At 49.2% G+C, this 15,533-nt stretch overlaps 1 long non-coding RNA gene across 1 annotated transcript in view; it reads left to right on the forward strand.

The window, feature by feature from the left end:
* The window catches only part of LOC128339070 (uncharacterized), a 41,831-nt gene that overhangs the window by 4,557 nt on the left and 21,741 nt on the right, over positions 1-15,533 (forward strand). The window contains exon 2 of the long non-coding RNA XR_008312825.1: positions 7,734-7,790. This is a non-coding gene — a long non-coding RNA (uncharacterized LOC128339070). The remainder of the gene's footprint in view (positions 1-7,733; positions 7,791-15,533) is intronic.

Genomic DNA, 15,533 nt, shown 5'->3' on the forward strand with positions numbered 1-15,533 from the left:
GAACGTTGGCACATCTACTGGTGGAGAGGAGAGCTGGTCTTGTGGTAGCAAGCATGAGTTGTCCCCTTAGCTAAGCAGGGTCTGCCCTAGTTGCATTTGAATGGGAGACTTGATATGTGATCACTTGGACATATTCCCTTTAGGGGATGGAACCGCTCTGGGAAGAGCATCAGAAGGTTCCAAGTTCCCTCCCTGGCAGCATCTCTGAGACAGGGCTGAGAAAGATTCCTGCCTGCCACCTGGGAGAAGTCGCTGCCAGTCAGGGTAGACAATAGTGAGCTAGATGGACCAAGGGTCTGACTCGGTATATGGGAGCTTCCTATGTACTCAGTATTATCCACACTGACTGGCAGTGATTCTCCAAGGTTTCAGGTGGGAGTCCTTCCCAGTCCTACCTGGAGATGCTGCTTTTCACCATCTTGGGAAGTCGCCTTATTACTGAGTCAGACCCTCGGTCCATCTAGTTCAGCATTGTCTACACAGACTGGCAGCAGCTCTCCAAGGTTTCTGGCAGGATCCTCTCCCTGAAGGTCTCAGGACTGAACCTGGGACCCTGTGCACGCAAGCATGCAGATGCTCTACCACTGTGATGTGGCCCCATACCCTGTATTTATCACCATCATGGGAAGTTGACTTATACTGAGTCAGATCCTTGGTTCATCTAGCTCAGGATTGTCTACACCAGGCCTGCTCAACATTGCCCCCCCCCCCAATAGCTGTTTTTGGACCAAAGTCCCCATAATCCCCAAACACAGGAATAGCCAGGAATTATGGGAGTTGTGGGTCAACATCTTCAGGAGGGCCCAAGTTGAGCAGCCCTCGACTACCCTGACTGGCAGCAGCTTTCCAAGGTTGCAGGCAGGAGTCTCTCTCAGCCCTACCTGCAGATGCTGCCAGGGATTGAAACCTGAGACCTCTTCCCTGCAAACCAGATGCTCTACCACTAGAACCCTAACTGAGCTACACTCCCATCCCCTAAGGGGGATATCTTACAGGAGACTGCTCACACGGAGTCATAGGGACATAGGAAACTGCCATATACTGAGGCAGACCATAGGTCCATCTAAGAACATAAGAACAGCCCTGCTGGATCATGCCCAAGAAGGCCCATCTAGTCCAGCATCCTGTTTCGCACAGTGGCCCACCAGATGCCGCCGGAAGCCACAGACAGGAGTTGAGGGTGTGCCCTTTCTCCTGCCATTACTCCCCTGCAACTGGTACTCAGAGGCACCCTGCCCTTGAGGCTGGAAGTGGCCCAAAGCCCTCCGACTAGTAGCCATTGATAGACCTCTCCTCCATGAAGTCATCCAAACCCCTCTTCAAGCCATCCAGGTTGTTGGCTGTCACCACATCCTGTGGCAGAGAGTTCCACAAGTGGATCACACTCAGTATTGTCTTCACAGACTGGCAGTGGCTTCTCCAAGGTTGCAGGCAGGAGTCTCTCTCAGCCCTATCTGTAGATGCTGCCAGGGATTGAAACCTGAGACCTTCTCCATGCAAAGCAGATGCTCTACCACTGAGCTTCCGGTGATGCTTCATGGTAACCCTGCTTCTCAGTAACATCTACTTAGAGATAACAAGAAGCAGTGGACAAAATGTTAAAAGTCAGCTAGGGAGACCGAGTCTCCTACACACAGGCACAGCTCCTACTGTCTGACCTTGGGCCAAAAAAAACCCCCCAATTCTCAGCTTAATCTACTTCACAGGCTTGTTTTCAGATTAAAATGGGTCAACCAACACGTTTCCCCAAAACTCCTTGAAAGGAGGCTAGAATAAAAATCTAATGAATACAATTCTCTTTGCTGGCCTACTGAGATAAGCAGCTTCCTGCCCCGTTGGCTGTTCAGTGGGGATTTCTGAAAGTGGGGACAGGGCAGCTTGTAAATCCACCAGCAGCGGCATTCAGTGACCAAACCACAGCCTTTGCTTCTGGGAAACCTGCCCCTTGCCCAGTCATTGCCTGGATTTATTGACGGGAAACAAGGGCCATTGAGAACAGTCTGTGTAGCAGAATATTGTAAATCTCCAAGCCCCTTGGAAAAACAGCCCTTCGCTGGAGATGCAAAGCCATTTTAAAGCCACGCTTAACTCTTCCTTATGCTCCGGAGCCACCGCAGAAGGTAACTCCAAACCAGCATCCATATGTTTTGCCCTTTCTCACGAGCCGAGAAAAGGCTCCGACGGGGCGAGGAGAGGAAGCAGATCGCCCACCCGGGTGGTCACTGGTTGCTGCCGAGGGTCAGGGTGCCGGGACACGTTATGCCGCCCCCTGGAACTCCAATAATGCACAGTACAATTGCACGGTACATAATGGGGATCTCCCCTCCCCAAGAGCGCTGCGGTCTGTCAGCCGTGGCTGACAGGCAATCCAAAAAACGAGGCTAGGAGAACACTCACACGTGCATGTGAATAGCCTCCTATATACCCAGTTTTGCACGTGCATGTGAATAGCCTCATTATTGGTGATTGCAGGGAGGAGGGAGGAAAAGGGACGGAACTGTGGTTTGTTTCTTGCTTCTGCTGCTGCTGCTGCTGCTGCTGCCTTCCTCCCTGTCTTCACCTCTCCCTCTCTAAGGAGCCCTCTCTTTTTTGTCCCCAGTAGCTGATGATGGGGGCGCTACATACAATGAGCGGAGTCCAAGACAAACTGTTAAGTGTTCTGCTTCTTCGTGGTGCCTCTCAGAAAGTGCTGACACATACGCTGGACATGAGATCAGAACGGAAGCCTCTGCCAGAACAAGGCTTCTGGCCAGCCATTGATTCTCCTTTTTATAGCAAAATCTAAACCCTGGGTTGGTATCCAGGCACAGACAACTTTCGGCTCACCCTTTCCTCACTTCTTCTCTAGATCCCTCGCAGCCAGGTCCAGCCTCCATCTCTCTCTTCCACAGGCCCCCATTTTCTTTTGCTTGGCTGTCTTTGGGGAGCCTCCCCCCCCACATTGATATTTCTCCCCTCCCTCATTTTTCTTGCCTTGCCCTGATTCCATTCACCTCCTCCTCCTCCTCCTCCTCCTCAGCTACCAGGATATCTGCCCAGCATAGCAAAAGAAAAGAGCAGAAAACCTCGGAGGGAAGCAGCAAAAAGTGTCTGCCTGTCTGGCGACGCATTCATTAGGGAGGTCAGATGAAGTCTGCTGTGGAGGATCAATATTGTTAGCTTCACTGGCCAGGGTTCCCTTTGCTAGACAGTTTGTTGGTTGATCGCCCAGGCTGGTAGGTTCATCAGTGGGTTAGCGGGTGGCTCCTTGGTCACTGCAAATCTCGCTTGAGCATTTGTAGGAGACAGCATCCCATGAAAGAGACAACCATTAGAGCTAGGAGAATTGGATTCCCTACCAGCAGAGGGGAAGAGGAAGCAAGTGCATGCATTTTTTTTAAAAAAAGAAACCAGAATTGCATATTTTGCAAGGGACAGAAGTCCGATTCAGACATTGGCCTGGTGAACCAGCCTGGTCCACTACGCACAATGGTTCAAATCTAGGTTCCATCTAGGTCACCCACATTAGCATGATGGTGTGAACCTATTCCAAAGCAGGAATCTCGGGCAGAGCCTGCTGTCTGCCCTGTTTATGCTCTCATTGCAGATTTGTAATAAATGAAGGCGAAAATGGATGGATGAAGGGGGAAATGAAGGGGAAAATGAGTATCCAGTGTTCTGTTATCCAAAGGAAATCAAACTCAAAGTGCACTAGCCCGAGACATGGGCAACCAAAAAGGGAAGGCAGCCCCATCCCACCAAGGGATTGAGCCAGTCCCACTGAACTGAGTATAGGGTTGCAGCCTTTGTCCCTTAGCCCCCACCCTAGATAAAGTCCTGCTGGCACCGATGGCCCCTGAACTTCTCACTGCTTGGCACTGTGTACATAATATATCTCTTCCCCTCCTCCTCCCTCCCCGCAAATTAAGGCAGAAGGAAAGGATGCCTGGGTCAGAATATACTCCAAGGACACCAGCAACAGCCACTGTGCTGGGACATTTCCACACATCAGGCTTTACCACACGTTTACTGAGAGGCCTTACTGCAAACTCAAAGTTGTTCCAAAAGCCCAACACACAGAGTGGAGGTTTTTTTAATCCCAGAAATGAATCGGGCTACACGCTAACGTGCAGTAAAAAACACCCAAATTGTGTGTGAACTGCTCCCCAATAACTCGCAGGGACTTTGGGGTAAATCTGCCTGATATGTGAATGTACCCCTTCTATTCCGGAGGAGGAGCAAGTTAAAAGGCTTTAAAAGCCCCGTGTAAAAAACTTCCAGGAGGCTTTACACGCAGGGCTTCTGCCCTGAATCTCCTTCAGAAGAGAGTGTGTGCCTTCACACACCAGCCAAACTTACCTCGAAGTCCCTTCGAGATTTTTGGACCCACTCCACACACAAACTGGGCTTTGTGATGCGGATTCTGGCTTATCTCAACTTATGTCTGGGTTTTTAAAATGCTGGTTTTAAGCTACTTTTTCTGAAAATGCAGGAGCAAATGGGAGAGGCACTGATGTTGAAACATTAGCATGATCAGAGGCATGGTCTCTTCAGAAATGCAGATCTATCTCTGCAGGGGACTCTTTCTCTCCCCCTCCCGTTGGCTAAAAGGAAAACACGGAGCATGCCGTGTGGACTTGCAAACCGAGAGCAGAGGGGAGGGCTGCTTCTCTCAATGCCACGAGTGTACTTCGAAGTGGCTTCGTTCAGCATTTACCTCGAAGCCTGAAGCCAAGTGCAAATAACTCCCAGGGTATGGATAAGTCCAGTTGCTTTCCCCCGGCTAATAAAGAGGATCACAACTTTTAAAAGATGGCTCTTTGCTAAGTTAGCAGGGGACCATCATGACAACCAGTCTTTAGGGAACTCTGCTGCAAAATCTAACCAGCCAAAAAAGGCTATGGAACTGAAAGGTTCATGAGCATAAATGGTAGCATGGAGCATACTCTTATGAACTACTAACAGATCGACAATGACAGAAATATGTGACCTTCGGAACCTTGCCTTTTGAAGTGATTCACTCCTGGCTTTGTCACTTGGGAAAGATGAAGGCGTTCAGCGGAGTTTTGTTTTTTTTGTTGAGATTTCTTTTGTGGGCGGCGGGGGTGGGGTGGGGGGACATCTGGCATTCTCTGAAAGTGTCTTCAGGGGCAGTGTGACCCAGTCCTAGCAAATTCACGGATGTTGGAGTCATCGTATAAAAAGGAGGGCGTTCAAGGCAAACGTCCCAAAGGAGAATGATTTTGAATATAGACATACTTTCCGACTAAGGACCTAGCCTGTTACTTTGAATCAGTTGCCAAGATATTGATTCAGGTTCTTTCCGTACCCTTTCTCAACAACATTACATGCTCCAAATGTCCCCATTTTCTCTTGGGAAAGACCCTCCCCCCCCTTTATTGGGTCCCTGTCCATGGTCCCTTCTTCGGTTTGTCTGCCTTCAGAGGTCCTGATTCATAGGACCTTAGGAAGCTGCCATATACTGAGTAAGACCATTGGTCCATCTAGCTCAGTATTGTCTACACAGACTGGCAGCAGCTTCTCTAGGGTTGCAGGCAGGAATCTCTCTCATCCCTATCTTGGAGATGCCGCCAGGGAGAGAACTTGGGACCTAGATGCTCTTCCCAGAGTGGCTCCATCCCCTAAGGGGAGTTTCTTACAGTGCTTACAGCTTGAATCCCCAGTCGAGGAGAGCTGGTCTTGTGGTAGCAAGCATGACTTGTCCCCTTAACTAAGCAGGGTCCACCCTGGTTTAAGATCTTCCCCTCAGAGGATGGGGCCGCTCTGGGAAGAGCATCTAGGTTCCAAATTCCCTCCCTGGCAGCATCTCCAAGATAGGGCTGAGAAAGACTCCTGCCTGCTACCTGGGAGACGCTGCTGCCAGTCTATGAAGACAATACTGAGCTAGTATATGGCAGCTTCCTATATTCCTATGTTCCAGTCAACTACGGAACTCCGTGAGTGACTCTGGGCCAGCCATGTATCTCTCAGCCCAACCTACCCCACAGGGTTGTTGTGAGGATAAAAACAACCATGTACACTGCTCTGAACTTCTTGGAGGAAGACCGGGATATAACGTGTGTGTGTGTGTGTGTGTGTGTGTGTGTGTGTGTGTGTGTGCGTGCGTGAAGCGGGTAGCTTCCTATATTGCAGAGGGTCTCAGCTTTGATCCCTGGCATCTCCAAAACCCTGGAGCGCTGCTGCCAGTCAGAGTAGACAAAACTGAACTGGGCGGACCAATGCTCAGACTCCGTAGAAGGCAGCTTCCTATATGCCCTGCTGCAACACATTCATCCGCACCTCCGAGGCTCCTTGCTCTTGCTGTGCTCCACTCAGCCCCATCCTTCCTTCCATGTGGCTGGCGACGTACAAGCCAGGGCCATGGGCAGAGGGATCCTATTTCCAGCTCAAATGGGGCTCTTAGGTTTCCCCCTCTGCTCAGCTAGCCAACGAGCGCAGAAACCTGCACACCATCTGCCAGAGATACGGATCCCTCTCTTCATAGCCAGCAGATCAAATGACCGTGGCCGCACATAGCTTCCTTATCTCATTAGCGGCTGTCGGCACTGACAAGGGGTTGTCTCCCACTCTGGCCAGCAGCTGTAAGGCGCTAATTTGTGCCACGCAGTTCCTTCTGGCTGCCCATGAGCTGACGATGAGGAACTTTGCCTCCCAGATGGTCCTTGCCTTTCTCGGCATAAAGAAGCCACTAAGGATCATATCTGCAAGACAGATCTGCAAACTGGGGTTTCAACGGCACCTGGCAGCCCTTCCAGATGGAAGAGAAGGATGCTGAATGGGCACATGTAAATATGGCTGTGCCAATCTTCACACTGTTTCCAATTGTGCAATGGCAGAGCAGGGGGAGGACGGAGTAGATAATAGCCCATGCCAAATGCCCAAATCCTCCGGGTAAGCCAAAGAGAGAAAGCGGGTGACTCACAACACAACAAACAGAGGAGCAGAGAATAAAATAAGTGGGAATGGTCTTGCATGATCATGCACAACTCTAACTCTGTGGCTCAGTGGTAGCGCATCTGTTTTACATGCAGAAGGTCCTTGGCCCACAATCACTGGCATCTCCCGTTAAAAGCATGGCTAGGAAAGGAAGGTGTGCTGCTCTCCCTCCTCCCTGGATCTGGAGCTGGGAGCAAGATGTGGGTTGGCCGCCACCGCCACCCTACCTGGGCCGTGGCTTGGAGGAAGAGTGTGAGAGAGATGTAAAAATAAATACAGAACACAGCCTTTTAACTACTGTGTTACTACTATGTAGTGACGTAGTAGTGACGTAGTAGTGACGTGATGTAGTAGTGAGATACTATGGTAGTTGCAACTATGTACTACTATATCTGGCACAGTTGCACCCACGTTCCATATGCAACTCAAGGGTCAGTGTTCCTAAGCCTGTTGTGAACAACAGATGCTGGAGGCCCATAGGCTATCTAGGTTTCAAGTCCCATTGCATATGGGTTTTGGGGCACACATCTGCCATTCTCATTGTATTTGCTTTCTTCAAAAAACAAACAAACAAAATGCCGGGCAACTGAAGACCTGCTTCTCGTTGCCCCATCACCAACACTTCTTAATTCCTTGGACTCCAGTCTGTCGCTAGCTAAGACAGAAAATCAAGAATGGAACTTGCTTTGGGAATGTTATGGAAACTGCACCATCTCGTGGCAGACACATGTTATGTTGCTCCCTTGATTCTTGCTTGTTTCAATAGCTCACTTATTTTTGTTTGTTTTTGTTTCTAGATTCCTTGTTTTATCCACCCACTTTCCAATCCAAGGACAATCAGACTACAGAGAGTGGTAAGTTTAACTGTTCCGTTTGAAACTTTTCCGGAGGGTTGACACAATGCATAACATGTCGAGCCTTTTAGCAGAGAAGAGAGAGAGTGGAAAGAGAGGGATTTTTCTCCCTCTCTCACAACACCGGAACCAAGGGCCACCCCATGCAACTGAAGGTCGGGAAATCTGGGACCGACAATTGTTCACACAGTGCATAATTAACTTGTGGAATTCTCTGCCACAGGATGTGGTGATGGTGGCCACCAGCTTGGATCACTTTAAAGGGGGCTTAGACAAATTCATGGAGGACAAGGTCTTTCAATGGCTACTAGTCTGGGTGCTATCAGCCACCTCCAGCCTCAGAGGCATGATGCTGCTAAATACCAGTTGCAAGGGAGCAACAGCAGGAGAGAGGGCATGCCCTCACCTCTTGCCTATGGGGGCCCCCCAGGGGCATCGGGTGGGCCACTGTGTGAAACAGGATGCCGGACTAGATAGGCCTTGAGCCTGATCCAACAGGGCTGTTCTTATGTTCTCTACAAAAAAATTCCGTAAAAATATCCATCTGTTCCTATTTATCTGGGACTGTGTCTTTCTTCTCGTCCTGGTGCATTGGTGTGCTGGTTTTGTCCTTACCTTTAACTTAAGAGTTGCATAGAATCATGGAACGTTGTAGGTCAGAGGGACCACGGCAGTCTTCTAGCTTAACTCTTTGCTCAGTGCATGAAAGGATGCCGTAGGAAACTCCTGAAGTGAGCAGGGAGTTGGGCAAGAGAACTTCCAAGGTCCCCTCAGATTATATGTTTGTCCAGCCTTGGTTTAATTGCCTTTAGAGAAAGAGAGTCTACTGCTGCACAAGGCAGGCTGTGCCAATGCTGAACAGCTGTTACAGGTTAGGGATGGGCACAAAACCACAGCGGGGAGGCTCAAAGGTGGCGGGGGTGCTCCTTTAAGAGTGGGGGAGGTTGCATTTACCCCTCCTGCAGCTTTCCCCCCCTGCCAGCGTCTGTTTCCTTGCAAGCTCATCGGGGCGGCAGCATACCTCCCTGCTGCCCCGTTGTCCCCGTTGTCCGGATATGACCAGAAGTCTCCGACACACCTGCGCACACTGGCATGTTGACCAGGGATGTGCAAATTGATTCAAATTGCTTAGACTCAAATCTGGGTGATTTGAATCAAATCACTCCTTAAAAGGGCAATTCAATTCAGATTTGAATTGAATTTTTGAAATTGGATTCAGATTCAATTTGAGAACTACTTGGCACCTTTTAGAAACCATTTTAACCCTGATTGGTTAAAAAAGGCAACAAAACAGGGTCCCATTGATTCAAATTCAATTCACAGTTGATCCAAATTTTTGGACCAGATTCTAATCTGATTCAAATTTGAAATGAATTTTTGGAATTCAATTCAAATTTGAAACTAATCAAAGAATTCATTTTGTACACATCTCTAAACTTGACTCTAGTGCACATGTGTGTAAATCGATAGCACATGAGCACTAAGGCACCATGCAGCACACTGCTTGACATATCCACTCTGCAGCTACAGAGGTATATTCTGTTGACAGCTGATTGTAGAACAAGAATGTTTTTCAGAGATCCCTTTAGCCCAAAGTACAAATGCCCCCTTGACTTTTAAATCGGAGGAGGATAGGCTTTTGCAGGATGCGTGATTGCCTCGTAAGCAGGTGGAGGAAAGTCTTCATCAGTGTGTTCTGGTGGGGACGGCAGGTCTTGGCCATGATCCATGGTCTGAGCATAGGAATGTGCATTCTAATGAATCCCTGTTTTCATTTGTGAAATATTGGAAGCCGAGGAGTAGCTAGGTGCTCAAAAGATTTGGGGGCCCAGGTCCACAGCCCCCTGTTGAGAATCACACCTCCCCCAAGAAGAATTGTGTATATTTGCTTTGTAAAGTTGCTCATATTATAAGATGGCATCGGTGAAGGTGGGAGCAGCAGAGAGCGAGGTGAGACAGGGCACTCTTTCCCCTGCTCTGTGCAGGTGTTTCCATGGCTGTGCTTCCTTTCTGGAAGAGGTCATGGGAAGGGAGGTGGCTAGCGAGATTTGGGACTCTGAGCAATTCATTTGGGGATCTGTGCCCCATGGACCACCCCCTAAGGGGTGAAGCTCTGGGTCTATTTTGCTTCTCTTACAAGTGGGGTGGGGGTGGGGGTTTGAAGGGTGCACACACACACACACACACACACACACACACACACACACACCACCATAGTGTGTATACCTATGTGTTTGTAACTGAAGCCACAGCTTATATAGACAAAAATCTGGAATCATCCCAGATCGGTCCATCTGGAATAGTAGAGTTTGGACTTCTGAAGGCTGCTCCTACAATGACAAACCGTCAAGGCAAGATTTAAGTGCTTGCAAGCTTGGCTATTAACAAATGCATTGTCAGGCGGTGGGGGGGGGGGTATGGTTATGGGTCCCTGAGGTCTCTATTAAACTGCCTCCCCCCCCCACCCAGCGCCCTTTAACTTCTTCCTCTAAACTGCATGAGAGCCCATATCAATATTTACCTGCATTGGGGGAGTTGTTTTCTCTCCAGTGACTCAAACGTCCTCGCTGTGAATGGAGTTCGTTTTTCGCCATGAATGAGGGGAACAGCAACTGAGATTGTATCAGGACTGGCAGTCATAGTGAGTCTCGGCCCAGCGGCTTTTGGGGAGATTGATAACATAGGAACATAGGAAGCTGCCATATACTGAGTCAGACCGTTGGTCTATCTAGCCCAGGATTGTCCTCACAGACTGGCAGCGGCTTCTCCAAGGTTGCAGGCAGGAATCTCTCTCAGCCCTATCTTGGAGATGCTGCCAAGGAGGGAACTTGGAACCTCCTAGATGCTCTTCCCAGAGAGACTCCACCCCCTGAGGGGAATCTCTTCCAGTGCTCACATTTCTAGTCTTCCATTCATATGCAAGCAGGGTGAACCCTGCTTAGCTAAGGGGACAAGTCATGCTGGCTACCACAAGACCAGCTCTCCTCTCCTCATAGGTTGGGTATGTCTGAGAAATTCTGATCTTGGTCTTTGGGGGCAGCTCAGAGATTCTCAATAGTCCCAACCAGTGATGGACTGCTGCTGGGATGCAGCCCTGTCCCAGCACGTTTTTCTCTCCTGGGTCTCTCCAGAGACACACAGTCCTTTCCTCCCTACACGGAAATAAGATGCTTCTTTTTCTCTTCAGTTTGTTACAGAATTGAATTTGGACTGCCATCGGTTTTTATTAATGTCCTTCCTCTCTTCTGCTGCAAGGAACATCCTGCACCCTTTGTGGTTGACAATCCTGACTGCTCTTCTGGGGGTTCACAAGGGGGTTCAAGCTCTGTAGGTTTAAGAAACTATACTTGACTTCTTGTGGCAGAACCCCACCCACCCCGAAATTACGGCATCTATCCTAAGTGGAGGGTGTGGCCATTGGGGTGGATGTGAGTAGTAATCCAGCTCCTGGATTTCGGCGCTGAAGCCCGCTCTCCCCGCAGAACACATGTCATGTGAAGTGCCTCAACGTGGAATTATCTGCCACAAGGTATCATAATGGCCACTCACCTGGGTGGTTCTAAGAGGGGCTTAGACAAGTTCAGTGAGGACAGGTCCATCAGTGGCTTCCATGGCCTAATTCCACCTCCTCTTAAATAAAGAATAAATTTAAATAAAGTCCAGCCTCAGAGGCAAGATGCCTCTCAATACCAGTTGCAGGAGAGCAATAGCAAGAGAGAGGGCATGCCTGGCTGTGGGCTTCTCAGAGGCATCTGGTGGGCCACTGTGTGAAACAGGGTGCTGGAATAAATAGGCCTTGGGCCTGACCCAGCAGGGCTGTTCTTACGACTTTCCAAAATACATGGAATTTGCTTTGGAAGCAACACCGGATAATTTGGGGATCAAAAATTCAGGAACCAATTGAGATGATGATTTTGGGAGCACCCCAACTTCCCAGAGCTTGGTTTTCCTTGTTGAACCTGTAATATATTGGCTAGCTGGCACCGAAGACCTTGCGTGGAACAGGTCAAATTCTCATTTATGCAAACTCAAATACTTTGCATTTGCAGAAGCTCTTCAAGCTCCAGTGGAAGCTACAGGCGATGGGAAATATGTTCAGCATATCATAAGAATATATATATTTATCAGTGGGAGAAGAGTCTATTTGGCCTGTTCTCTCTCTTTCTCATTAGGTTTCCCTTCTAAGTGCATCATTTAGTGGCGCGGTCTTGAGAGCTGCATTGATTTCCTGCAGAACAATTTCCATCTGGGGTGAGAGAGAGCGCGAGCGCTCGTATGTGCACAGCCATGTATGAGAGGGGGCCTCATTACTGTGCGGTGATTAGGTAATTTGGTCTAGAAAGGACACTGGCATCTTTTGGGTTGGGGAATATATGAGTTTCAATTTCGTCTAATGAAAAGCAGGTTGCTTATTTTTGCACCACCGGCAGCACGTTGGCTCTTCTCCTCATTACCTCGTTCTCTCCGCAATACAGACTTCTGGAAATGAGCAAAGGAGTTGAATTGGTGGGGGAAAATGCACCGCTGAACTTCTCCCCCACCCCCACCCCCTTACTTCTTGTTTGCTAAACTCAGGCTGGTTAATGCATCCTGCAGAACTGGGAGGAGAATGAGTTTCTGGAAAGACTTCCATGCAGACTGCAGGCAGGAGATGCCCTTGTTGAATGCTGGCCCATACAATAAACTCCCTGCATACAGAAAATAAGCACCGCAGATTGAAGGGTTAGGCTGCAGCCTTTCTCCCCTGACGTGCTAGATTTCTGCATGCAGAATGTTTGTGCATGGAGGAGCATTCAGTGTAGCAAAACAAACTGAACACACTGGGTGGTGAGCTGGTCTTGTGGTAGAAAGTGTGGATTGCCATCTTTGCTAAGCAGGGCCTGCCCTGGTTTGCAGTCAGATGGGAGAGTATATGTGTGACACTGGGTGGGGTACTCGGGGAAAGAGCATCTGCACACTTGCATGCAGAAGGTCTCAAGTTCCTTCTTTGGCAGCATCCCCAAGATCCTGAGCTAGATGGACCAAGGGTCTGACTCAGTAGAAGGCAGCTTCCTATGCTCCTCTGTATTTTCCTTTCAGACTCTAGACAAAATAACACTTTTGACAGCTTCTCTATGTAATGACAAAACCTCCACACCAGTAGAAAGTTAGCACCTACAGCAGGAAGCAGGCTGGGTAACTCTCTCTCTCTCTCTCTCTCTCTGATCTTCTGGTACTTAAACACTTTAAAGAAAATCTGCTATGGGTTTTTAAACATAAGGAGCATTCATGAAATTAATCCCATACCTGCAGTTTGAAGGTAAACCATGGTAAAACAGTGGGGAGGGGAGCTCTTGGCTTCATGCCATCTCTGTAGGCTCCCCAGAAGAATCTGGGGTTGAGTAGGATGCTGGGCTACTTGGATTCTTGATCTAAGATGCTGGGGCCTTTGATCCAGCAGGGGTCTTCCGATGTGCTGGTAGCTAAATAGAACCGCCACAATCAGCTGCAGTATGTCACTGTATGCTAGCTGCTGAGGAGCAAATGCAAAATAGGGCTGTGGTTGACTTCATGTCCTTACTGGTGAGAATTCCAGAAACCTCTGGCAGGCCGCTGGGATGAAATGGGTCCAACAGGGCTTCTCTATAGTCCTAAGATGACCTTCAATCAGATGCACCAATGCAAACCTCCACCAGATGGCGCCAGCCCATTAAACATGGCTCTGCACATCTTCTTGACTTGGAATTTTATACCCTTTTAGAGCTGATATTTCAAAGGTCATAAAGCAACAACATCACAAAACATCATCAACAACAAATCATCTCATGTGCCTGGAGATTCATACAGTTTTAGAGCTGGAAAGTCTGAAAAGTGCAAAATATGTTTATGTTTTTATTTAACATATTTCCATACCGCCTAAAACTTGCATCTCTGGGTGGTCTACAATTAAAAGATGACTGTGATTTTCACTTGGAGGGCCATACTTCAGTGGCAGAATTTGTGCTTTGTATGCAGAAGGTCCCAGATTTCATCCTTGGCATTTTCTGCCGAGTGATCTCCCATAATATGTTGGGGAAAGAGCCACAGCCTAGAGAGACCAGTGCACGCGTTGAGTTCAACGGACCAATGGCCTGGCTCAGTAGGAGGCAGCTTTATCATGGGACAAGTGCAGGTCTTGTGGTAAAAGGTAAAGGGTGCCGTCGAGTCGGTGTCGACTCCCAGCGACCACAGAGCCCTGTGGTTGTCTTTGGTAAAATACAGGAGGGGTTGACCATTGCCTCCTCCTGCGCAGTATGAGATGATGCCTTTCAGCATCTTCCTAGATCGCTGCTGCCCACTATAGTACCAGCAGGGTAGCAAGCATGAATTGTCCCCTTTGCTAAGCAGGGTCCACTCTGGTTTGCATTTGAATGGGAGACTACATGGGTCAGCACGTGTTCCCCTTAGGGGGTGGGGCTATATTCTCCTTAGGGGATGGGGCCATGTAAGGAGAATATTCCCCTGAGTGGATGGGTCCATAGCTCAGGGGAAGAGCATCTGCATATATGCATGCATATGGTCCCAGGTTCAATCCCTGGCAGCATCTCCAGATAGGGCTGAGAGAGACTCCTGCCTGCAACCTGGGAGAAGCCGCTGCCAGTCAGTGTAGACAAGACTGAGCTGGATGGACCGAGGGTCTGACTCAGTATAAGGCATCTTCCTGTGTTCCATATGAAAGACTCATAGCTGAGTGACAAAACTGTGTGACAAAGGTTTAAATTCGTGCGTGCACACACACACTCGTTAAAAATCTCTAGGGAGTATCTGAGTGGAGGGTTTGTGACAGAAGGAGGACACTTGTTCAACAGGCTGAGAACTTGTGGCATAGACCATACTAAGTTAGGCAGACAAATGGTCTGGCTGAGTATAAAGCAGCTTCCTATTTTGGGAAGATCCATCACATGGTAGTGAATTCAGCAGGCCCCGGGTTCAGTCACCGACATCTGCAGGTAGGGCTGCTCTATGGAGGATGAGAGGACAGATCCCCATCTCAAAGGAGTTTATCATCTGGAAAGAGATAGGAGGGAGGGAGACCATGAAGAAAGAGTCAACAGGAGGAAGGCATGGGCGTAGCGATCGTTGGGCAAGCAGGGACCAATGTCCTTGGGCCAAGAGGGTCAGGGCCCCCCCAAAGGGCCCCCAAGCAGACCACCCCACTGCCCCTGCCCCATCATGATGCCACCCTTGCCCCGCCTCCCCTGCCCTTGCCCCGCCCCCACTTCTTATCTTTGTCCACGTGCGGCGGCAAGCGCTGTGGCCGGGCCAGGTCTCTCTGACCAGCCTGCATGCCTCTCTCTCTCTCTCTCTCTCTCCAGCTGAACTACGCACCTGCTCAGTTTGACAATGAAGTCGCATGCCCGTGATGGCGTTAGTTGGGTACAATGGTAACACAATCAGTGTTGCATAGTTGCTCCAATAGACAACTGCATTCTCTCCTTACAGCGGGGCAAGGGCGGTGGAAAGGGGGAGACGTTTGTTGCCCCACTCCTTGCATCTGGCGTGGCTTGGGGCGCATGCAATAGGGGGCGGACCCTACAAAGATTTTGTCCCTGGGCCCCTGTGGGTCTCGCTACGCCCCTGGAGGAAGGGTAAATGGAGGAAGAATTTGCATTTACTTCAGTTACACACACTTAGGCTTAGTTAGGATAGGATATTTTACTGACTTACTTATTTAGCAAATTTATTGACCACCTGACTTCCAGGATTCCACTCTGGAATCCTGGA

Source organism: Hemicordylus capensis, chromosome 17 (genome assembly GCF_027244095.1).
Source record: "Hemicordylus capensis ecotype Gifberg chromosome 17, rHemCap1.1.pri, whole genome shotgun sequence".
NCBI lineage: Eukaryota > Metazoa > Chordata > Lepidosauria > Squamata > Cordylidae > Hemicordylus > Hemicordylus capensis.